The sequence below is a fragment of the Macaca nemestrina genome, chromosome 4 (assembly GCF_043159975.1).
Source record: "Macaca nemestrina isolate mMacNem1 chromosome 4, mMacNem.hap1, whole genome shotgun sequence".
In the NCBI taxonomy this organism is placed as follows: domain Eukaryota; kingdom Metazoa; phylum Chordata; class Mammalia; order Primates; family Cercopithecidae; genus Macaca; species Macaca nemestrina.
Genome location: NC_092128.1, coordinates 131,374,988 through 131,397,503, shown reverse-complemented (window position 1 = coordinate 131,397,503; position 22,516 = coordinate 131,374,988). Strand labels below are relative to the sequence as shown.

General features: G+C 52.7%; 3 long non-coding RNA genes across 5 annotated transcripts in view; 2 read left to right on the top strand and 1 right to left on the bottom strand.

Moving 5' to 3' along the window:
• Window positions 1-4,389, top strand: part of LOC139362923 (uncharacterized) — a 35,237-nt gene extending 30,848 nt beyond the window's left edge. Inside the window, exons 13-15 of the long non-coding RNA XR_011622550.1 lie at window positions 2,045-2,214; window positions 2,347-2,462; window positions 4,297-4,389. This is a non-coding gene — a long non-coding RNA (uncharacterized lncRNA). The remainder of the gene's footprint in view (window positions 1-2,044; window positions 2,215-2,346; window positions 2,463-4,296) is intronic.
• LOC139362921 (uncharacterized) overlaps window positions 1-4,514 on the bottom strand; it is a 55,310-nt gene extending 50,796 nt beyond the window's left edge. Inside the window, exons 1-2 of one of the 2 annotated variants that reach the window (XR_011622545.1) lie at window positions 4,500-4,514; window positions 2,947-3,033 (exon numbers count right to left, since the gene is read on the bottom strand). This is a non-coding gene — a long non-coding RNA (uncharacterized lncRNA). The remainder of the gene's footprint in view (window positions 1-2,946; window positions 3,034-4,499) is intronic. The other variant, XR_011622546.1, reaches the window with a different exon arrangement.
• Window positions 4,515-4,664: 150 nt separating this feature from the next.
• On the top strand, window positions 4,665-12,841 carry LOC139362925 (uncharacterized). Of its 2 annotated transcripts, XR_011622553.1 has the most exons (4): window positions 4,665-4,928; window positions 5,802-5,866; window positions 10,319-10,441; window positions 11,190-12,841. It is a non-coding gene; the product is annotated as an uncharacterized lncRNA (long non-coding RNA). The 2 variants fall into 2 exon arrangements; XR_011622552.1 differs by having other exon boundaries at window positions 10,319-12,841.
• The last annotated feature ends 9,675 nt before the right edge of the window (window positions 12,842-22,516 follow it).

Genomic DNA, 22,516 nt, shown 5'->3' with positions numbered 1-22,516 from the left:
CCATGCCCAGCTAATTTTTTCATTTTTTATCATAGAGATGGGATCTTGCCAGGTTGCTCACACTAGGCTCAAAACTCCTGACCTCAAGTGATCCTCCTGACTAAGCCTCCCAAAGTGCTGGGATTACAGGCAGGCATGACTACCTGTGCTATTATTTTAAATAATAGCTTTATTAAAATATTATTCACATGCCATTCACTTTATTTATTGAAATCTGCAATTCAGTAGGTTTTAGAATACTCAGAGAGCTGTGCATCGATCACCACAGTCACTTTTAGAATCTTTTATTACCCTATAGAGAAATCCATACCCCTTAGCCACTACCTCCTACTCCCCCCACCTGCCTTGGCCCCCAGCCTTAGGCAACCATTGATTCATTTTTTTGTCGCTATAGATTTGCCTAATCTGGACAAATAGAATTGTACAATATGTGATCTTTTGTGGCTTTTTTTCCCTCTTAGCACAATGTTTTCAAAGTTCCTTTATGTCATAGTGTGTATCAACATTTCATCGTCCTATTGCTGAGTAATACTCCGTGGTAGAGACACGCTGCATTTTGTTTATCTGTTCATCAGTTGGTGGACATTTGGGTTGTCTTCATGTTTTGGCCATTATGAATAATGCTGCTCTGAAGATTGTTGTACAATATATATTTGTGTGGATATGTATTTTTATTTCTCTGGGATATATGCCCAGGAGTGAAGTTGTTGCATTATATGATGACTGTACATTTTGAGAAACTGCCAGACTGTTTTCTTAAGTGGCTACACCAGTTGGGTGTGATGGCTCACACCTGTAATCCCAGCTACTCAGGAGGCTCCGATGGGAGGAATTGAGCCCATGAATTCAAGACCAGCCTGGGCAAGATAGTGAAACCCTGTCTTGATTTAAAAAAAAAAAAAAAAAAAAAAAAAAAAAAAAAAAAACCAATTGAAATGACAGGAAAAGAAATACCCAAAGTGTTTACACGCTTTTATGTTCCCACCAGTAATGTATGTGGGTTCCAATTCCTCCACATCTTCACTGACATTATTTTTTTTTTAGATAGGGGCTTCTCTGTCTCTTAGGCTGCAGCCCAATGACACCATCACAGTTCACTGCAGCCTTGACCTCCCAGGCACAAGTGATTCTCTCATCTCAATGCCTGGCTAACTTTTATATTTTTTTGGAGTGATCGGATTTTACCGTGTCACCCAGGCTGGTCTCATACTCCTGGCCTTGAGTGATCTACCCACCTCAGCCTCCCAAAGTTCTGGAATTACAGGCTGAGCCACCATGCCTGGCCTTCACCAACATTTGTCATTATGTTTTGTTTTTTCTTTTATACCTTAAAGCAGTATAAGAACAAGTGTCTTCAATTACAGGAAACAATATAATCCCAGGGCATTGGGAGGCTAAGACAGGAAGATGTGTTGATGCCAGGAGTTTGTTTTCTGTTTTTTTTTTCAGACAGAGTCTCACTCTGTGGCCCAGAGTGGAGTGCAGTGGTGCGATCTTGGCCCACTGCAACCTCCGCCTCCCAGGTTCAAGTGATTCTCCTGACTCAGCCTCCCAAGTAGCTGAGACTACAGGTACACGCCACTACTGCCCGGCTAATTTCGTATTTTCAGTAGAGTCGGAGTTTCACCATGTTGGCCAGGCTGGTCTCGAACTCCTGACTTCAGGTGATTTGCCTGCCTCAGCCTCCCAAAGTGCTGGGATTACAAGCATGAGCCCCCATGCCCAGCCTGATGCCAGGAGTTTTAGACCAGCCTGGGCAACCTAGCAAGACCTTGTCTCTACAGAATATTTAAAAATTAGCCAAATGTGGCGGTGCCTGCCTATAGTCTCTCTCTCTCTCTCTCTCTTTTTTTTTTTTTTTTTTAACTTTTTGAGACATGGTCTGGCTCTGTCTGAAACTCCTGGGATCAAGTGATCAGTCCTCCCACCTCATCCTACCAAGTAATAGGGACCACAGGTGCATGCTACCGAGGTCTTGCTATGTTGCACAGGCTGGTCTTGAGCTCCTGGCCTCAAACAATCCTCTCACCTTGGCCTCCCACAGTACAAGGATTACAGGTATGAGCCACCATGCCTGGCCCCTACCCTGCCTGTTGAGAACCAAAAGAAGGATCCAAATTCTCCTTAGCTCAACTCGAGCCATTTCCTGATTGCATCATCAGCAAGGAGCTGGTTATTGGGCTGTCCAGACCTCCCAAGTGGCACAGAAATGAGGTGAGGGAGTTTTCCTGCTCCTCCACTCTGTGAGGAGTTGGAAGATGATGTTTACTCGTTTGCAGAGAGAGATGCCTTGTAGGCACCTTAGGATGGAGGGGACCCTGATTCCAATGTCATTTTTTTCTTTAGAAACAGGACCTTGCCTTGTCACTCAGGATGGAGTTCAGTGGTCCAATCACGGCTCACTGTAGCCTCAAACTCAAGCAATCCTGCCACATCAGCCTTCCCAGTAGCTGGGACCACAGGTGAGCACCATGACACTCTGTGAATCTTGTTGTGATTTTTTTTGTAGAGATGGGGCCTCAAGTGTGTTGCCAGAGCTGACCTTGAACTCCTGCACTCAAGGGATTTTCCTGCCTTGGCCTCCCAAAGTATTGGTATTACAGGCATGAGCCATTGTGCCCACTATCTCTGGTTCTTAACCTTCTGCCTCCCTCTTCCACTTTTAAAGAATGCTTGTAATTACATGGACTCTTCTAGATATTCCAGGATAATCTTGTTTTAAGGTCAGCTGATTTTCAACATTAATTTTATCTGCACTCTTAATTCCCCCTTCCTATGTAATTGTGCTGTGTAACATAGGACATGAACAATTGGTGGGGGTGGGGGTTATTACTTTGGCTACCACAGTAACTGTTTTGTGCTAGGTACTGAGCTAAGCACTGGTGAATTAAGCATGAATAACACACTCTCCCTAATCTCCATCCATTCATGGGAGGAGCACCTCACCTGCCATGCTCCTGAGAATCTGGGGAGTCAAGGAAGTCTTCCGTGAGGAGGTGATGCCAAAGCGGACAAGTGACAGAGGAGCTGAAGCTAGCCAGGAAGAGAGTAGAGGTTTAAGGGGAAGCGTATTATAAGCAGAGGGCATCACCCACTTCAGAGAGTCCCAGAGGAGAAAGATGAGGCTCAGCTGGACTCCATAGTAGGTGAAATGGAGAGGGGCAAGCAGTGAGGCTGCCTTGCAAGGCAGGGCAGAGCAGGGGCTGTTAAGGAGTCTGGACTTAATCCCGGAGGCAAGGAGAAGTGATGTAAATGGGGGAGTAACGTGATGAGATTCACGGATTAGAGACATGGTTCAGGCTGCTGTAGCGAAGGCACCAGGAGGAGCAGATGGCTCAGTGGGTGTGCAGGAGACCTCTCACTGAGTTTAGGAAGAGGTTTTTAAAATAGAAGAAGTTTGAGTAATTTAAATGATGGTGGGAAGTAGCTAAAAGTGGGGGATAGGTTAAAGATACAGGAAAGTGGGAGGAAGAACTGACAAGTGAGGTTCCTGAGAGGGCAGGAGAAGAGGAGATTCCCATAGGGGGATTAATACTTTCTTTTCTTTTTCTAAGACAGGGTCTTACTCTGTCACCTAGGCTGGAGTTCAGTGACATGATCTTGGCTCACTGTAGTGTAGACTTCCCAGGCTCAAGGGATCCTCCCACCCCAGACTCCCAAGTAGCTGGAACTACAGGTGTACACCACCACCACACCTGGCTAATATTGTTCTTTTTTTGGGTAGACACAGCGTCTCACTATGTTGCTCTGACTGGTCTCCAACTCCTGGCCTCAAGCGATCCTGCTGTCTAGGCTTCCGAAATTGCTGGGATTACAGGCATGAGCCATAATGCCTGACCTCTGCTAGTTCTGTATTCTCTAGAGATGTCTTTACTTCGTGCTAGTGTGTCCCTCATTATGCTGATCCTCTGTTAAAATTAATACCTTTTTTTCTTTTGAGATGGAGTTTCACTCTTGTTGCCCAGGCTGGAGTGCAATGGCGCTATCTCGACTCACCGCAATCTCCGCCTGCCGGGTTCAAGTGATTCTCCTGCCTCAGCCTCCTGAGTAACTGGGATGACAGCCATGTGCCACCATGCCCAGCTAATTTTGTATTTTTGGTAGAGACTGGGTTTCTCCACGTTGGTCAGGCTGGTCTCGAACTCCTGACCTCAGGTGATCTGCCTGCCTTGGCCTCCCAAAGTGCTGGGATTATAGGCATGAGCCATTTCGCCTGGCCAAAATCAATACTTTTATATTAAATTGACATATATGTATTTTTTTCTTTTTGATACCGGGTCTCACGCTGTCACCCAGGCTGGAGTACAGTGGCACAACCTCTGCTCATCGCAGCCTCCACCTGCCAAGCTCAAGCAATTCTCCTGCCTCAGCCTCCCACGTTGCTGGGATTACAGGTAAGTCCCACCACGTAGCTAATTTTTGTGTTTTTTGTAGAGATGGGATTTCACCATATTTCCCAGACTGGTCTCAAACTCCTGAGCTCAAGGCAATCCACCCACCTTGGCCTTCCAAAGTGCTGAGATTACAGGTGTGATCCACCTTGCTCATTCCAGTTTAAACTTTTGAGTTGTTTGTGTCTCCTGATTGGACTCCTACAAATACAGAATTGATGCTAGGAAGGGTACCAGGAGATAGACCCACACAGATAGGATTTGGGAATAGGTTTGGTTATCCAAGGAGCAGTGCTGAACTCCTTCCTAATGGGATATAGGATGCTGGTGATTTCCAGGAAGTGACCTCACAATGACTCAAGCTACCACTTACTATTGATTGTGGTGAAATGCCAGGTGAAGCATATGCCCTGTGAGCTTAGGGGTGCTACAGTTGACCACTGCCACAGTAAAGATGACTCTGAAGAATGGCATGGGATGGATCCTTTCGAATGCACTTGAGCAGCGGTCTCCAACCAAAGGGCCATAGAACCGGAGGTGAGCAGCAGGCGAGTGAGGGGAAACTTCATCTGTATTTCTAGCCCCTCCTATCGCTTGTATGACCACCTGAGCTCCGTGTCCTGTCAGATGAGCAGCAGCATTCGATTCTCATAGAAGCATGAACCCTGTTGTGAAGCGTGCATGCGAGGGATCTAGGTTGTGCACTCCTTATGAGAATCTAATGCCTGATGTTCTGTCACTGTCTCCCATCACCCTAGATGGACAGTGTCGTTGCAGGAAAACAAGCTTAGAGATCCCACTGAGTCTACATTATAGTGAGTTGTAGAATTATTTCATTATATATTACAATGTAGTAATAATAGAAATAAAGTGCACAGTATATGTAATGCATTTGAATCATCCTGAAATTATTCCCTCCACTCCCAGTCTGTGGAAAAATTGTCTTCCACACATTCACTCTGTTTTTTGGTAGAGACAGGGTCTTAATATATTGCTCAGGCTGATCTCAAATTCCTGGCCTCAAGTAATATACCTCTCGGCCTCCCAAAGTGCTGAGATTACAGGCGTAAGCCACCACCCTCAACCAAGACTTATTCCTTAAACCAAATAAAAATTAAGTGAGATGACTTGAGACCCGGTGGTCGAGGCTGCAGCGAGCCCTAATTGCACCACTGCACTCCAGCCTAGGTGACAGAAAATAAAAAATAAAATAAAAATAATGTCTCAAAAAATAAAATAAAATACAAATTAACCTTTTATGACATTCCCAGTAACTTTCCCTCCTAAATGTTCCCCACAAGTCTTTGAATTTTGTTTAATTTTCACACGCATACCATTTAAGACGTTTAAAACTTCCGTCTATCTGTGTCATCCCTTTATTTCAAAAGAATGTCTTTTTGTCACGTCCAGCTGGATCTACCATGAAAGACTTCTGAATCCAGGAAGAGAGACTGACTGGGCAACATGTTATTCAGGTACAAAAATACTTGCACTGTAACTCAAAAATGATCAAATAATAGTGCATGCATCAAGTGCAGTGGGAAGCTCTTCTGGACAGTGAGAGAAGCTTCCAATTAAGGTGACCCTTGAAGCCAAGTCCTGAAAGATGAGGAAGAGTTGTATGAGAGTGGGGAGGGAAGGGGGAGGTGGAGGGATGAAGAATGGGCTGGGATGGGATGAAGTGAGCTGCTCAGGCAGGAAGACCAGCACTGTACAGACCTGGACAATGAAGATGTCACATTTTGTTCAGGGAATGGTGAATTAAGTGTGGCAGGAATGCTTTGTAGAGACAGTAGTCTGCTTGTATGGAATTTTGCCTGAGAGACCTGACTACAGTTTCTAATTTTTTCATGTTATCATCCATCACAGTCCTTGTCAGATAGTTTGGAATAGGTATAATGATCACAATAACACCAAGCATAGTATTTCAGTAATTCTCACAGAATCACAGGTAGGTGCCACAGTTATCCCCATTTTATGAATGAAGTGATCAAGACGTAGGAATAATGAGTGATTTGCTCAAGCTCACCTGGATATTAAGACTGAGTCAAATGTTGGGTCTGGTCTGACTTTAATGCTTGCTTTGTTCATGAGCACCACATATTGCCTCTCCTATGCATTTAAGCAGGTAGACAGGTGACAGAAAAGCCCGTGTTTGTCTCTACTCACACACTTCCGACTGAGCGTATGTATGGAGTTTCTACACCAAATTCTCCAGTGCTCTGGATATTAACTGGGTATCCCATGATTTTATTCTGATACTACCTGGACTTAGCACAGACTCCACAAATTAGGGGCTCAGTCCCACGAGACTGTCCTCACTTCAGATGCCAGTGGCAAGTCCTAGGTTGTCACCTGTACTTTTGACCAACCTGTTACAAATCAGGGGTTCCCATAACTCTCTTCTTGGGTTTAATAATTTGCTAGAACAGTTTACAGAACTCAGAGAAACAGTTTATTTTCTTTTTTTCTGAGAGAGACGGTCTTATTTTGTTGCCCAGGCTGGTGTGCTATATTTCTTTTCTTTTTTTTTTGAGACAGAATCTCCCTGTGTCATCCAGGCTGGGGTGCGATGATGTATCATAGCTTATTATAGCTTTGACCTCCTGAGATCAAGCGATTCTCCCACCTCAGCCTCCGAAGTAGCTGGGACTACACATGCATGTCACCCATGCCTAGCTCATTTTTGTAGTCGGTGTTTCACCATGTTGGCCAGATGGGGTCTTGTTGTGTTGCCCAGGCTGGCCACAAATTCCTGGGCTCAAGTGATCCTCCCACCTCATCCTTGTAGAGATGGGATTTACTTTATGTCGCCCAGGCTGATGTCAAACTCCTGGGCTAAATCGATTGTCTCACCTCAGCTTATCAAGTAGCTGGGACTACAGGCACACACCACCATGTCGGGCTAATATTTATTTTTATTTTTTTCTAGAGGTGGGTCTCACTATGTTGTTCATGCTAGTTTCAAACTTCGGGCCTCAAGTGTTCCTCCTGCCTTGACCTCCCAAAGTGTTGGGATTATGGGTGGTAGCCACCATGCCCAGCAATCGCAGGGTCTTTATGAAAGAAAGAGGGTAGGAGATTCAGAAGTGGAGCAGGAGATGTGGTGATGGAAGCAGAGGTAAGAGAGGGAGATTTGAAGATGCTTCACTTCTGGCTTTGAAGATGGAGTCGGGGCCATGATCCAAGGAATGGGAGTGGCTTCTAGAAGGTGAAAAAGCCAAGGGAGCACTTCAGAGTCTCCAGAAGGAATGCAGCCCTGCTGACACCTTGACTTTAGCCTTAATAGACCTAGTTTATGTTTCTGGCCCCCAGAACTGTAAGATGGTACATTTGTGGTGTTTTAAGCCACTGAATGTAGAAAACTGCAAACTATATTGCAGCAGCAAGAAGAAATGAACATGAAGCCAGGCATGATGGCTCATGCCAGTAATCCCAGCACTTTAGGAATTTAGGCAGGAGGATTACTTGAGGCCAGGAGTTCAAGACCAGCCTGGGCAACATAGTAAGACCCTGTCTCTACAAAAAATGAAAAAATTGGCCAGGCATGGTGGCTCACGCCTGTAATTCCAGCACTTTGGGAGACCGAAGTGGGCAGATCACCTGAGGTCAGGAGTTCGAGAGCAGCCTGGCCACATTGCGAAACCCTGTCTCTACTAAAAATACACAAATTAGCTGGGCATGGTGGCACGCACCTGTAATCCCAGCTACTTGGGAGGCTGAGGCAGGAGAATCACGTGAATCTGGGAGGTGGAGGTGGCAGTGAGCTGGGATTCCACCATTGCACTCCAGCCTGGGCAAGAAGAGTGAAACTCTGTCTCAAAATAAAATAAAATAAAATAAAATAAAATACTAAAAAAATTAGCCAGGCATGATGGCATGAACCTGTAGTCTCAGCTACTCGGGAGGCTGAGGTGGGAGGATTGCTTGAGCCTGGAAATTTGAGGTTGCAGTGAGCTGTGATTGTGTCAGTGCACTCCAACCTTGGTGACAGTGAGATCTTGAAAAAAAGAAGGCAGAAAGTAAAGAAGAAATGAGCATGGTGGGCATGGGGACAGATGGCAATGTTAAATATTACGGTCAGGGGTGGCCTTCTAAATGAAAATTGAGCAAAGACTTGGAGGGGAAGGAGCTGGCCAAGGTGCTGAGGGAAGAGGATTGTAGGCAGAAACAACAGAATAAAGTGTCCGAGGTGTGTCTGAGGCTCTGGAAGGAGGCCAGTGGAGCAGAAGGAGAGAGGGAGAGAATTAGGGGACGGGGCCAGGGAGTTGCTGGGTGGGGATCAGTACAGATCACGTAAGCCCTGGGAGGTTATTGCTGGGGCTTTGGCTTTGACTCTGACTCAGATGGGAACTGCAGGAGGGTTCTAAGCAGAGAGGCGACATGATCTGTCTCCCAGTTTAAAAGCATTCTCTGGCTGCTGAGTTGAGAAAGACTGTGGGAAGATTTGGGTAGAAGCATGGGGGCCAAGTTATGGCAACATCCAGGTGGGAGATGATTTTGGTCCTGACCAGGGTCATGGTGGTGTAGAGAGATGGTCAGAGGGGAGAAGTAGGGGAGGAGGCCAGGGAGTTGCTGGGTGGGGATCTTTAGTGTGTGTTGAAGACAGTCAACAGGATTTCCTGACAGACTGGATGTGAGAGAAGGCAGAGGTCAAGGTTGAGTTTGATTCTTACTGAATTATTAAGTAATTGAAAAAAACACTACTGCCTTTCCCAATCCTAGCAAGTACGGGATGCTAGATTAAAGAAATCTCTTCAAGTTCATTGCAGTGGCTCATGTCTGTAGTCCCAGCTGTTTGGGAAGCAGAGATGGGAGTATCTTTTAAGGGCAGGAGTTCAAGACCAGCCTGGGCAACACAGCAAGATCTGCTCTTTACAAAAATATTTTTCAAAATTAAATAAATGTAGCTAGGCATGGTGATGTGTACTGGTAGTTTCAGCTACTCAGGAGGCTGAGGTGGGCAGATCTCTTGAGGTCAGGAGTTTGAGGCCAGCTTGGGCAACATAACAAGACCCTCACTCTACAACAAAATTAAAAAAATAGCCAGGCATGGTGGCACTCAACTGTAGTACCAGCTGCTGGGGAGCTGAGGCAGGGAGATGGCTTGAAGCCAGGAGGTTGAGGCTGCAGTGAGCTGTAAGTGCACAGCTGCACTCTAGTCTGGGTGACAGAGCAGAACCTGTATCACAGTACAAATAAAAAAATGAAATCTCAAGTCAGAGCCTTTCAGCTCTACAACCCTTGCAAACCCTGAGCCATGCAGTAGGGTTTGCATCGCTGGGAATGAGGAGACCCGTGCCCAGTGTTGTTGCCTGACTAATCAGTGTTTTAAGCATTTATTAATCAGGGTGGGCGCGGTGGCTCACGCCTGTAATCCCAGCACTTCAGGAGACCCTGGTGGGTGCATCACCTGAGGTCAGGAGTTCAAGACCAGCCTTGCCAACATGGCTAAACCCTGTCTCTACTGACAAAATACAATAATTAGCCGGGCATGGTAGTGGGTGCCTGTAATCCCAGCTACTTGGGAGGCTGAGGTAGGAGAATCGCTTGAGCCTGGGAGGCGGAGGTTGCAGTGAGCTGAGATTACGCCACTTCACTCCAGCCTGGGCGAAAGAGCGAGTATTATATCAACATGTAATGGTTTTATTATTAATATGTAATGAATGTTAAATATTTTAAGAATCTTGTATTGTATCAACATGTAATGGCTTTATATGTGAATATTTTTAAAATTCTGTCTTATTTTCTAGTTTTAATATACTTATTTATATAAAGAAATAGTCTTAGAGGTCTTTAATAAAGTTAAAAAATGTAAAGACATCCTAGACCCCAAAAGATTGAGAACTTCTAGTTTAGAAATATTCAGAATAAGCCACGTACAACTTGCTACTTGAACTATTTTTTTTCTTTGTTTTTTATTTTAGGAGATGAGGTCTCACCCTGTCGCCCAGGCTGGAGTACAGTAGTACTATCACAACTCACTGCAGTCTTGAGCTCCTGGGCTAAGGATCCTCCTGCCTGAGCCTCCTGAGTAGCTGGGACTATAGGTATACATGACGACACTTGGCTAATTTTTAAATTGTTTTGTGGACATGGGGTCTCACTTTGTTGGCCTGGCTGGTGTCAAACTTCTGGCCTTAAGTAACCCTTTCACCCCTGCCTCCCATCCTAGAGGTATGAGCTGCCACAACGAGCACTTGTTCAATTTTCTAAACAAATAAAACATTTCTAAAGTAAGGCTGTAGGATGATGGCAGGAAGATAAAAATAGAAAAACAGAAGAATAAGTTCAGATGACTTACACATATTCTTTTGACAGCAAGAAGAACTTTTAGTATATACATTCCTTGCAAACGAACATAAGGCAAATAAACAGTGTTGTATAGGAACGTCAACACACACTACAATATTCCCACTTTGCTGACATGAGTTATGGAAATTTTGTGGTTTACTTGAGTATCGCTATCAGTATTTTGCTTCTCTGATCATTTTTATGAACTTCCTCATCTGTTAACTTCTCTCCAAGGTATGTCATATCGTGACATACTGCTGCTGCACAAACATGGCCAGTGTCTTCCTCTTAAACATGTTGAATGCTTTCTTAATTTCTTTTACCCTCTGTCTCTGTGTTTTGCATTTTTCTTACCTTTATTGTCAGAAACTCGAGAAAGTCAGTCATACTAATTTATCGCCATTTGCTTTATTAATTTATACTTTTCTTATACGGAATTTTGCCCAACAGGCCTCATTACAATTTCTAACCTGTTTTGTTTTATTTTGTTTTTTTCTGAGGCAGAGTCTCGTTCTGTTGTCCAGTCTGGAGTGTAGTAGTGCTATCACAGTTGACTGCAGCCTCAACCTCCCAGGCTCAAGCAATCCTCCCGTCTCAGCCTCCCACGTGGCTGAGACTATAGGTGCTTGCCACTGTGCCCAACTAATATTTGGAATTTTCCTATACGTGGGTTCCAGAGGGATGACGGCGAAACGTGAGTAAGCATGGATTTTGGTATATGCAGAGATGGGGGGCTGGAACTAATTCTGTCTGTATACCGAGGGACGACTGTATATGTTTTTACAATTATGCTGTAGGACACATAGTATTACATAGCCTTGAAAATAATAATTTTTAACTGAGTGGAGTAATGATAATATTGATAAAAGTAGCAGCTGGCCAGGTGTGGTGGCTTAACACCAGTAATCACAACACTTTGGGAGGCTGAGGCAGGAGGATGGCTTGAGGCCAAGAGTTTGAGACAGGCCTTGGAAACAAAGGGAGTCACCATCCCTACAGAAAAATACATGAATTAACCTAGTGTGGTGGCATGTTCCTGTAGTCCCAGCTACTTGGGAGGCTGAGGTGGGAGGATCGCTTGAGCCCAGGGAGGCTGAGACTGCAGTGAGTCATGATCAGGCCTCTGCACTCCAGCCTGGGTGACAGAGTGAGATACTGTCTCAAAACAACAAAAAAGTAGCAGCTAACATCAACTGAGCTTTTACCAGTTGCCTGTTAATACCATGGTTTAATTTCTTATAACTGTTTCTTATTTCACTTAACCACTCTGTCTTCCGTTACTCCCAGATTTTCACTGTGTTTGTACAGATGACCTTTGTTTAGATTGAATTGTCTCCCCAAGGTATTTGCAGAAGTAAGATTACTGTGAGTCATGGTGAATGGACATTCTCATTACCCTTGATGTAAATTGACAAGGTTTTGGGTGCCTCCCAGCTATAATCTCAGCACTTTGGGAGGCTAAGACAGGAGGATTGCTTGATGCCAAGAGTTGGAGGAGGCAGTTTGGCAGTATGGTGAGACCCTGTCTCTATTATTTTAAAAAATTGTCAAGCTTTACCCTGGAAGGCTTATATACAATTTAAACACCCCTCATAGTATAAGAAAGTGCCCATTTCACTGCATCTTTGCCAGCACAGGGTATTAAAATTTAATGTCATTTTTTGTTTTTTTAAATTGGTAAAAGACCTCATATTACTTTACTTGTCACATTTCTACATCTTTCCTTAGCTTATTAGCTCTATTTCTTTTCTGTCTGTAAATGGTTGTTGTTGTTTTGTTCTTTGAGACAGGGTCTTGCTCTGTCACCCAGGCTTGACTGTAGTGGCATAATCATGACTCACTGCAGCCTTGATCTCCCAGGATCAAACTTCAGCTTCCTGAGTAGCTGAGACTACAAGTGTGCACCACCACTCCCAGCTAATTTTTTTCTTTTTTTGAATAGAGACAGGGTCTCACTGTGTTGTCCAGACCGGTCTCTAGCTCCTGGCCTTAAGCAGTCCTCCTGTGTTAGCTTCTCAAATTGCTGGAATTTTGGGTATGAGCCACCATGCCTGGCCTGGGCTAGTCCTGATTTCTCTAGAGTTCTCTTTACTTTGTGCTAGCCAGTCTCTCATTATGCTGTTCCCCCGTTACAATGAATAATTCTCTGGATTAAATTTTACCACTTTAAACTTTTGAGTGGTTTATGTCTCCTGATTGGACTCTGACTAATATGCTCGGAAGGGTCCCAGGAGATAAACTCACACAGATGGGATTTGGGCATAGGTTTGATTTTCCAAGGGACAGTGCTGAGTTCCTTGCCAATGGGAAATGGGATGCTGGTGATTTCTGGTAAGTGACCTCACAGTGACTCAAGCTACCACTTACTGTTGATTGTGATGAAATGCCAACTGAGGCACATGCCTTGGGAGCTAAGTGGTTGCTGCAGTTGACCGCTGTGAAGACTGGTGTGGGAAGGGTCCTTTTGGATGCACTTGAGCGGGGGTCCCCAACCCCTGAGCCATGGAGCTGTAAGGAGCCACACAACAGGAGGTGAGTGGTAGTGAGTGAGGGAAGCTTCATCTGTATTTACAGCCACTCCCCTTTGCTCACATTCCCGCCTGAGCTCCACCTTCTCTCAGGTCAGCAGCAGCATTAGATTCTCATAGGAGCACGCACCCTGTTGTGAACCGTGCATGCGAGGCATCTAGGTTGTGCTGTCCCTATGAGAATCTAATGCCTAATGATCTGTCACTTTCTCCCGTCACGCTCAGATGGGACCATCTAGTCGCAGGAAAACAAGCTTAACATGCCCACTGATTCTACATTATGGTGAGTTCTATAATTACTTTCCTATATATCACAATTTAATAATGGAAATAAAGTACCTAATATATGTAACATACTTGAATCTTTTGGCCCAGGTCTTGCCTCCCAGCAGCCTCTGCAGCCTCTCCAGGCCCCAAGCTTTCTCCAGTCGGCCTCTACAGACCAAGCTCATGACTCACAGTGGTCTATTTAGGCCCGTACCCTACCTCACAGCGGTCTCCGCGGATAAAGCTACTGCCTCACAACAGCCTCCACAGGCCCAGCTCCATCGTTACCACGGCCTCTTTAGAGCCAGCTCCTGCCTCCCAGTCTTCTCTCCAGGCCCAGAACTTTCTCAAGTCGACCTCACCAGACCTAGCTCCTGCCTCTCATTGCCCTCCCAAGGGCCAGCTTTTGCCTCACGGCCACCTTCCGAGACCCAGCTCCTGTTTTACAGTGGTCTCATGAGGCCCATCTTCTGACTCCCGGCAGCCTGTACAGGCCCAGCTCCTGCCTTACAATGGCCTCTTTAGTCCCAGCTCCTGCCTCTTTGCAGGAGGCCCAAATGTCCTCAACTCCAGGCCACAAAATCCAGGCCCAAAATGTCCACAAGTCGGCCTCTGAAGGCCCCGCTCCTGCCTTTCGTTGGCCTCTCCAGGCCCAGCTGCTGTCCCCAGGTGACCTCTACAGGCTGCGCTTTTACTTCTGGCTGTGCCTGGAGGCCCAACTCCTGCCTCAGAACAACCTCTTTTGGCTCAGCTCCTGCCCAGTTCCTGGTGGCCTTTGAAGGCCCAAAAGTGCCTCAAGTCAAGCTTTCCAGGCCCACCCTCTGCCTCCCAATGGCCTGGACAGGCCCAGCTCCTACGTAACAATGGCCTCTCCAGGCCCAGCTTTTGCCTCACTGACATGTTCTCCAAACAAGCTCCTACCTGCCTCCCGGCCAGCTCGATGGGCCCAGATCCTGCCTCACAGTAACCTTGTTAGGCCCAGCTCATGCCTCACTGTGGCCTGTCCAGGCCCAGGTCCTGCCCCCCGACAGGCTGTCTGTGCCCAAAACTTCCTCAAGTCAGCCTCTCCAGTCACAGCTCCTGCCCAACATTGGCCTCTTTAGGCAGGACTCATGCCTTGATGGCCTCTCCAGGCCCAGCTCCTGCATCCTGGCAGCTTCTCTAGACCAAGAACTTTCTCAGGTCCGCCATTCCAGGCCCAACTCCTGCCTCCCGTCAGCCTCCATAGGCTCAACCTCTGCCTCGCAGGAGACTTTCCTGGCCACCTAGGCCAAGCTCCTGCCTTTCAGCAGCCTCTACAGGCCCAGCTCCTGCCTCTCAATGACCTCTCTAGAGCAAGCTCATGCCTCACAGCGGCCATTCTGGCTCGACTTTTGCCTGTCGGCAGCATCTCCAGGCCCAGAACTTCCTCAAGTGGGCCTCTTCAGGCTCAGCTCTTCCTCCTGACTGCATCTCCAGGCCCGTCTCCTACGTCACAACAACCTCTTTCAGCTCAGCTCTTGCCCAGCTCCTGGCAGCCTTTATGGGCCCAAAGCTTTCTCACATCAGGTTCTCTAGCACAACCTGCCTCCCAGCAGCTTAAATAGGTCCAGCTCCTGCGTGACCATGGCCTCTCCAGGCTCAGCTCTTGCTTAACGGGGTCCGTCCTTGGCCAAGTTCCTGCCTGCCTCCCAGCAGGCTCGAAAGGCCCAGCTCCTGCCCCCGACAGTCTCTCCAGACCAAAATCTTCCTCAAGTCAGCCTCTCCAGGCTGGTCTCTTGCCTCACACTGGCCTCTCCAGGCCCAGCTCCTGCATCTTGGCAGCCTCTCCAGGCCCAGCTCTTGCCTCGTGGCAGCTGCCCCAGGCCAAGTTTCTGACTGCCTGCCAGCAGCCTCAACAGGCACAGCTCCTCCCTCACACTGGCCTGTTTAGGTCCAACTCCTGACTGTCAGGCCCTATCCAGGCCCAGTGCCTGCCTTCTGACTGACTCTTGAAGCCCATAAACGTCCTCAAATCAGCCTTTTTAGGCCCACCTTCTGTCTACTGTCGGACTCTATAGGCCAGCCTCTGCCTCACAGTGGACCCTGCAGACCCAGATCATGTCTTATTGTGGCATTCTCAGGTGAAGATCCTGCCCTTTGGCAGCTTCTACAGGGCCATCTCCTGCTTTGCAATGGCCTCTTTAGGCCAAGCTCATGCCCCATGGTGACTTTTCCAGGCACAGATTTTGCTTTTTGCAGCCTGTCCAGGCCCAGAATATCCTGAACTTGGCATCTCTGGGATGAGCTCATTCTCCCGGCTGCACCTACAGGCCCATTTCCTGCCTCAAAACAACTTCCTTTGGCCCAACTCCTGCCGAGCTGCTGGCAGCCTCTGTAGGCCACAGACTTCTTAATGTAAAGCTTTCCAGGCCCACCTTCGGCCTCCCGGCAGCCTCAGCAATCAAACTATTCCCTCATGGCAGCTACAAAAAGCCAAGTTTGTCCCTGCCTCACGGAATCCTCCAAAAACAGCATTTGCCTCACGGCAGCCTCCTCAGGCCACAAATCTGCCTGTCTGCCAGCAGTCTTGACAAGTCCAGCTGATGCCTCACAATGGCCCCTTTAGGCCCAGCTCATGCCAAAAGATGGACTCTCCAGGCATAGCTCTTGCCTCCTGGCAGCCTCTGCAGGCCCCAATTCTCTAAAAGTTGCCCTCTCCCAACCCAGCTCCTACCTCACGAGGTCAGCCTACAGAGGCCCAAACTCTACCACACAGTAGCCCTTCCAGGCCCACCAGATCATGGCCTCCTCAGGTGAAACTCCTGCCTCACAATGGCCTCTGTAGGCCAAGCTCACATCTCCCGGTGGCCTTTCCTAGCTTTACTTTTGCTTTTTGACGCATACTCCAGGCCCAAAACTTCCTCCATTCAGCCTGTCCAGGCCAAGGTCTTCCTCCCAAAGGCCTCTGCAGTCCCAAATCGTCCTGAAGTCAGCCTCTGCAGGCCCAGGTCCTGCCTCCCAGTGCTGTGTAGGTCAAACTAATGCCTCACAGCAGACTTTCCAGGCCAAGCGTTTGCTTTTGTGCATCGTCTCCATGCCCTTAAATTACTCCAGTCGGTCTTTCCAGGCCCAGCTCTTCCTCCCAGCAGCCAAATTGTCCTCAATTTGCCCTCTCCAGGACCAACTCCTGTCTTCTGGTGGCTTCTGCAGGCTAAAATTGACCTCACGTCAGCCTCTCTAGGCCTGGCTCTTGCCTCTAAGTAGACTCTCCCAGGTGCACAACTGCCTGAAGTTAGCCTCTCCAGGCCCAACTCCTGCCTCCCAGTGGACTCTTCAGGACCAGCTCATTCTACATAATGGATTTTACAGGCCCAGTTTTTCCCTGTTGATGGCTTCCCAAGGCCCAGAACGTCCTCAAATCGGACTCTCCAGACCCATTTGCTGCCACATGGTGGTCTCTCCTGGCCCAGATCTTCTTCCCGGCTGTGTTTATACGCTCAATCCAACCAGACAACAACCTCTGTGGATGTCCCTTTTGCCAAGCTCCTGACGGCCTATATAGGCCCAAAACTTCCTCAACGCAAGCTCACCAGGACAAATTCCACCCACATGGGGGACTCTGCAGGCCCAAACCATCCTGAAGTTGGATCGTCCAGGTCTAGCTACTGCCTCCTGATGACCTTTGCAGGCCCAGACTCTGTCTCATGGCAACCTCGACAGGCCAAGGTCTTCCACCGGCTGCATATACAGGCCCAACTCCTGCCTCTGAAAACACAACTTTTGTTTCAGCTCCTGCATATATCCTGCCAGCGTCTTTAGGCCAGATACTGTTTCCAATCAAGCTCTTTCGGCCTCCGCAGTCCAGAGGTGCTCCTGACTTGCGGCAGTTTCGACAGGCACCACTCCTGCCTTCCAGTGGCCGCTTTAGGCCCCGCTCATTCCTCTCGGGGAATGGCCTTTCCAGGCCCACTCTTTGCCTTCTGGCGGCCTCTCCAGGCCCGAAACTTCCTCAGGCCGGCCTCTCCAGGCCAAGTTGTGGCCTCCCGGCCTCCCGTCCAGGCCCAGCTCCTCCTGCTCCCGGCTGCGGTCGCAGACCCAGCCCCGGCCTCACAACAACCTCTTTGGACTCGGCTCCTGACCAGCTCCCGCTCCGCGGCCTTTGTAGGCCCTAAACGTCCTGAGGCCGGGCCCCACGGTGGCCTGTCCGGGCTCGGCTCCTGCCCTCCGACGGCGTCTCCATGCCCCAGACTTCCTCCAGCCAGGCTCTCCAGGCCCAGCTCCTCCTCCCGGCGGCCTCTGCGGCCCACGCTGGCCTTGAGTCGGCCTCTCCAGGGCTCGCTCCTGCTCCTGGCGGCCCCTGCGGGCACAACTCGTCGCCCAGTCGGCCTCCGCCGGCCCAGATCCTGCCTCTCCGTGGCCTCTCCAGCTGCCAGACGTCCTCAGGTCAGCCTCTCCAGGCCCAGCTCCTCCTGCCTGCTACTGGCGTCTTGAGGCCCAGCATCGCTCACGCCTCTGGGCGGCCTCCTCAGGCCCAGGACTTGACATCGAGTGGGCCTCGCCAGGCCCAGCCTCCTGCCTCCCGAAGGCCTGCACGGGCCCAGCCTCTGCCTCCCAGCGGACTCTCCACACCCAGCTGTCGCCTGACTGCGGCCTGCCGAGGCCAGAGCTCCTCCGGCCTTTCAGCAGCTCCGGCAGGCCCTGCTTCTTCCTCACAGTGGCCTCACTAGGCCCCGCGCATTTGTCACGGGGAACGGCCTTTCCAGGCCCAGCCTTTGCCTTTTGGCGGCCTCACCAGGCCCCGACCTTCCTCAGGCCGGCCTCTAAAGGCCCAGATGCGGCCTCCCGGCCTCCCGTCCCGGCCCAGCTCCTCCTGCTCACGGCTGCAGCCCCCGGCCCAGCCCCGGCCTCATGACAACCTCTTTGGACTGGGCTCCGGCCCAGCTCCCGCACCGCGGCCTTTGTAGGCCCCAAACGTCCTGAAGCCGGGCCCCACGGCGGCCTCTCTGGGCCCGGCTCCTGCCTTCCGACGGCGTCTCCACGGCCCAGACTTCCTCCAGCCAGCCTCTCCAGGCCCAGCTCCTCCTCCCGGCGGCCTCTGCAGGCCCACGCTGGCCTCGAGTCGGCCTCTCCAGGGCTCGCTCCTGCTCCCGGCGGCCCCTGCGGGCCCAACTCGTCGCCCAGTTGGTCTCTGCCGGCCCAGCTCCTGCCTCTCCGCGGCCTCTCCAGCGGCCAGACTTCCTCAGGTCAGCCTCTCCAGGCCCAGCTCCTCCTGCCTGCCACTGGACCCTTAGGGCTAGCCCCGCTCACGCCTCTGGGAGGCCTCCTCAGGCCCAGGACTTGACCTCCAGTCGGCCTCGCCAGGCCCAGCCTCCTGCCTCCTGACGGCCTGCACTGGCCCAGCCTCAGCCTCCCAGCGGACTCTCCACGCCCAGCTCTCGCCTGGCTGCGGCCTCCCCAGGCCAGAGCTACTCTTGCCTTTCGGCAGCTCCGCCGGGCCCCGCTCCTGCTTCCCAGTGGCCTTCTTAGGCCCAGCTCATTCGTCACGGGGATCGGCCTTCCCAGGCCCAGCCTTTGCCTTTTGGCGGCCTCCCCAGGCCCCGACCTTCCTCAAGCTGGGCTCTCGTGGCCCAGTTGCGGCCCCCCGGACTCCCGTCCAGGCCCAGCTCCTCCTGCTCCCGGCTGCGGCCGCCGGCCCAGCCCCGGCCTCACGACAACCTCTTTGGATTCGGCTACGGCCCAGCTCCCGCTCCGCGGCAGTTGTAGGCCCCAAACGTCCTGAAGCCGGGCCCCACGGTGGCCTGTCCGGGCCCGGCTCCTGCCCTCCCATGGCGTCTCCACGCCCCAGACTTCCTCCAGCCAGCCTCTCCAGGCCCAGCTCCTCCTCCCAGCGGCCTCTGCAGGCCCACACTGGCCTCGAGTCGGCCTCTCCAGGGCTCGCTCCTTCTCCCGGCAACCCCTGCGAACCCAACTCGTCACCCACTCGGCCTCCGCCGGCCCAGCTCCTGCCTCTCCGCGGCCTCTCCAGCTGCCAGACTTCCTCAGGTCAGCCTCTCCAGGCCCAGCTCCGCCTGCCTGCCACTGGTCTCTAGAGGTTCAGCCCCGCTTACGCCTCTGGGCGGCCTCCTCAGGCCCAGGACTTGACCTCCAGTGGGCCTCGCCAGGCCCAGCCTCCTGCCTCCCGAAGGCCTGCAAAGGCCCGCCCTCTGCCTCCCAGCGGACTCTCCACGCCCAGCTCTCGACTGACTGCGGCCTCCCCAGGCCAGAGCTCCTCCTGCCTTTCGGCAGCTCCGCCGGGCCCAGCTGATGTCTCCCAGTGGCCTCACTAGGCCCCGCGCATTCGTCATGGGGAACGGCCTTTCCAGGCCCAGGCTTTGCCTTTTGGCGGCCTCTCCAGGCCCCGAACTTCCTCAGGCCGGCCTCTCCAGGCCCCGTTGCGGCCTCCCGGCCTCCTGTCCAGGCCCAGCTCCTCCTGCTCCCGGCTGCGGCCGCGGGCCCGGCTCCGGCCTCACGAAAACCTCTTTGGACTCGGCTCCGGCCCAGCTCCTGCTCCACGGCCTTTGTAGGCCCCAAACGTCCTGAAGCCGGGCCCCACGGTGGCCTCTCCGGGTCCGTCTCCTTCCCTCCAACGGCGTCTCCACGCCCCAGACTTCCTGCAGCCACCCTCTCCAGGCCCAGCTCCTCCTCCCGGCGGCCTCTGCAGGCCCACGCTGGCCTCGATTCGGCCTCTCCAGGGCTCGCCTCTGGTCCCGGCGGCCCCTGCGGCCCCAACTCGTCGCCCAATCGGCCTCCGCCGGCCCAGTTTCTGCCTCTCTGTGGTCTCTCCAGCTGCCAGACTTCCTCCGCTCAGCCTCTCCAGGCCCAGCTCCTCCTGCCTGCCACTGGCCTCTTGAGGCCCAGCCCCGCTCACGCCTCTGGGCGGCCTCCTCAGGCCCAGGACTTGACCTCCAGTGGGCCTCGCCAGGCCCAGCCTCCTGCCACCCGAAGACCTGCACAGGCCCAGCCTTTGCTTCCCAGTGGACTCTCCACGCCCAGCTCTCGCCTGACTGCGGCCTCACCAGGCCAGAGCTCCTCCTGCCTTTCGGCAGCTCCGCCGGGCCCCGCTCCTGCCTCCCAGTGGCCTCACTAGGCCCCGCGCATTCGTCACGGGGAACGGCCTTTCCAGGCCCTGCCTTTGCCTTTTGTCGGCCTCTCCAGGCCCCGAACTTCCTCAGGCCGGCCTCTCCAGGCCCCGTTGCGGCCTCCCGGCCTCCCGTCCAGGCCCAGCTCCTCCTGCTCCCGGCTGCAGCCGCGGGCACGGCCCCGGCCTCACGACAACCTCTGTGGACTCGGCTGCGGCCCCGCTCCTGCTCCGCGGCCTTCGTAGGCCCCTAACGTCCTGAAGCCGGGCCCAGCTCCTGCCCACGGTGGCCTCTCCGGGCCCATCTCCGGCCCTCCGGCGGCGTCTCCACGGCGCAGACTTCCTCCAGCCAGCCTCTCCAGGCCCAGCTCCTCTTCCCGGCGGTTTCTGCAGGCCCACGATGGCGACGAGTCGGCCTCTCCAGGACTCGCTGCTGCTCCCGGCGGCCCCTACTGGCCCAACTCGTTGCCCAGTCGGCCTCCGCCAGCCCAGCTCCTGCCTCTCTGCGGCCTCTCCAGCTGCCAGACTTCCTCAGGTCAGCCTCTCCAGGCCCAGCTCGTCCTGCCTGCTACTGGCCTCTTGAGACACAGCCCCGCTCATGCCTCTGGGCGGCCTCCTCAGGCCCAGGACTTGACCTCCAGTTGGCCTCGCCAGGCCCACCCTCCTGCCTCCCGAAGTCCTGCACAGGCGCAGCTTCTGCCTCCTATCGGACTCTCCACGCCCAGCTCTCGCCAGACTGCGGCCTCCCCAGGCCAGAGCTCCTCCTGACTTTCGGCAGCTCCGCCGGGCCCCGCTCCTGCCTCCCAGTGGCCTCACTAGGCCCCGCGCATTCGTCAAGGGAAACGGCCTTTCCAGGCCCAGCCTTTGCCTTTTGGCGGCCTCTCCAGGCCCCGAACTTCCTCAGGCCGGCCTCTCCAGGCCCCGTTGCGGCCTCCCGGCTCCCGTGCAGACCCAGCTGCTCCTGCTCCCGGCTGCGGCCGTGGGCCCAGCCCCGGCCTCACGACAACCTCTTTGGACTCGGCTCAGGCCCAGCTCCCGCTCCGCGGCCTTTCTAGGCCAAAAACGTCCTGAAGCCGGGCCCCACGGTGGCCTCTGCGGGCCCGGCTCCTGCCCTCCGATGGCGTCTCCACGCCCCAAACTTCCTCCAGCAAGCCTCTCCAGGCCCAGCTCCTCCTCCCGGCGGCCTCTGCAGGCCCACGCTGGCCTGCAGTCGGCCTCTCCAGGGCTCGCTCCCGCTCCCGGCGGCCCCTGCGGGCCTAACTCGTCGCCCAGTCGGTTTCTCCGGCCCAGCTCCTGCCTCTCCACGGCCTCTAGAGCGGCCAGACTTCCTCCGGTCAGCTTCTCCAGGCCCAGCTCCTCCTGCTTGCCACTGGGCTCTTGAGGCCCAGCCCTGCTCACGCCTCTGGGTGGCGGCCTCAGGCCCAGGACTTGACCTCCAGTCGGCCTCGCGATGCCCAGCCTCCTGCTTCCCGAAGGCGTGCATGGGCCCAGCCTCTGCCTCCCAACAGACTCTCCACACCCAGCTCTCGCCAGACTGTGGCCTCCCCAGACCAGAGGTCCTCCTGCTTTTCGGCAACTCCGCCGGGCCCCGCTCTTGCCTCCCAGTGGCCACCTTAGGCCCGGCTCATATGTCACGGGGAAGGGCCTTTCCAGGCCCAGCCTTTGCCTTTTGGCGGCCTCCCCCGGCCCCGACCTTCCTCAGGCCGCCCTCTCCAGACCCAGTTGCGGCCTTCCGGCCTCCCGTCCAGGCCCAGTTCCTACTGCTCCCGGCTGCAGCCGCCGGCCCAGCCCCGGCCTCACGACAACCTCTTTGGACTCGGCTCCAGCCCAGCTCCCGCTCCGCGGCCTTTGTAGACCCCAAACTTCCTGAAGCCGGGCCCCACGGTGGCCTCTCCGGGCCCGGCTCCTGCCTTCCTACGGCGTCTCCACGCCCCAGACTTCCTCCAGCCAGCCTCTCC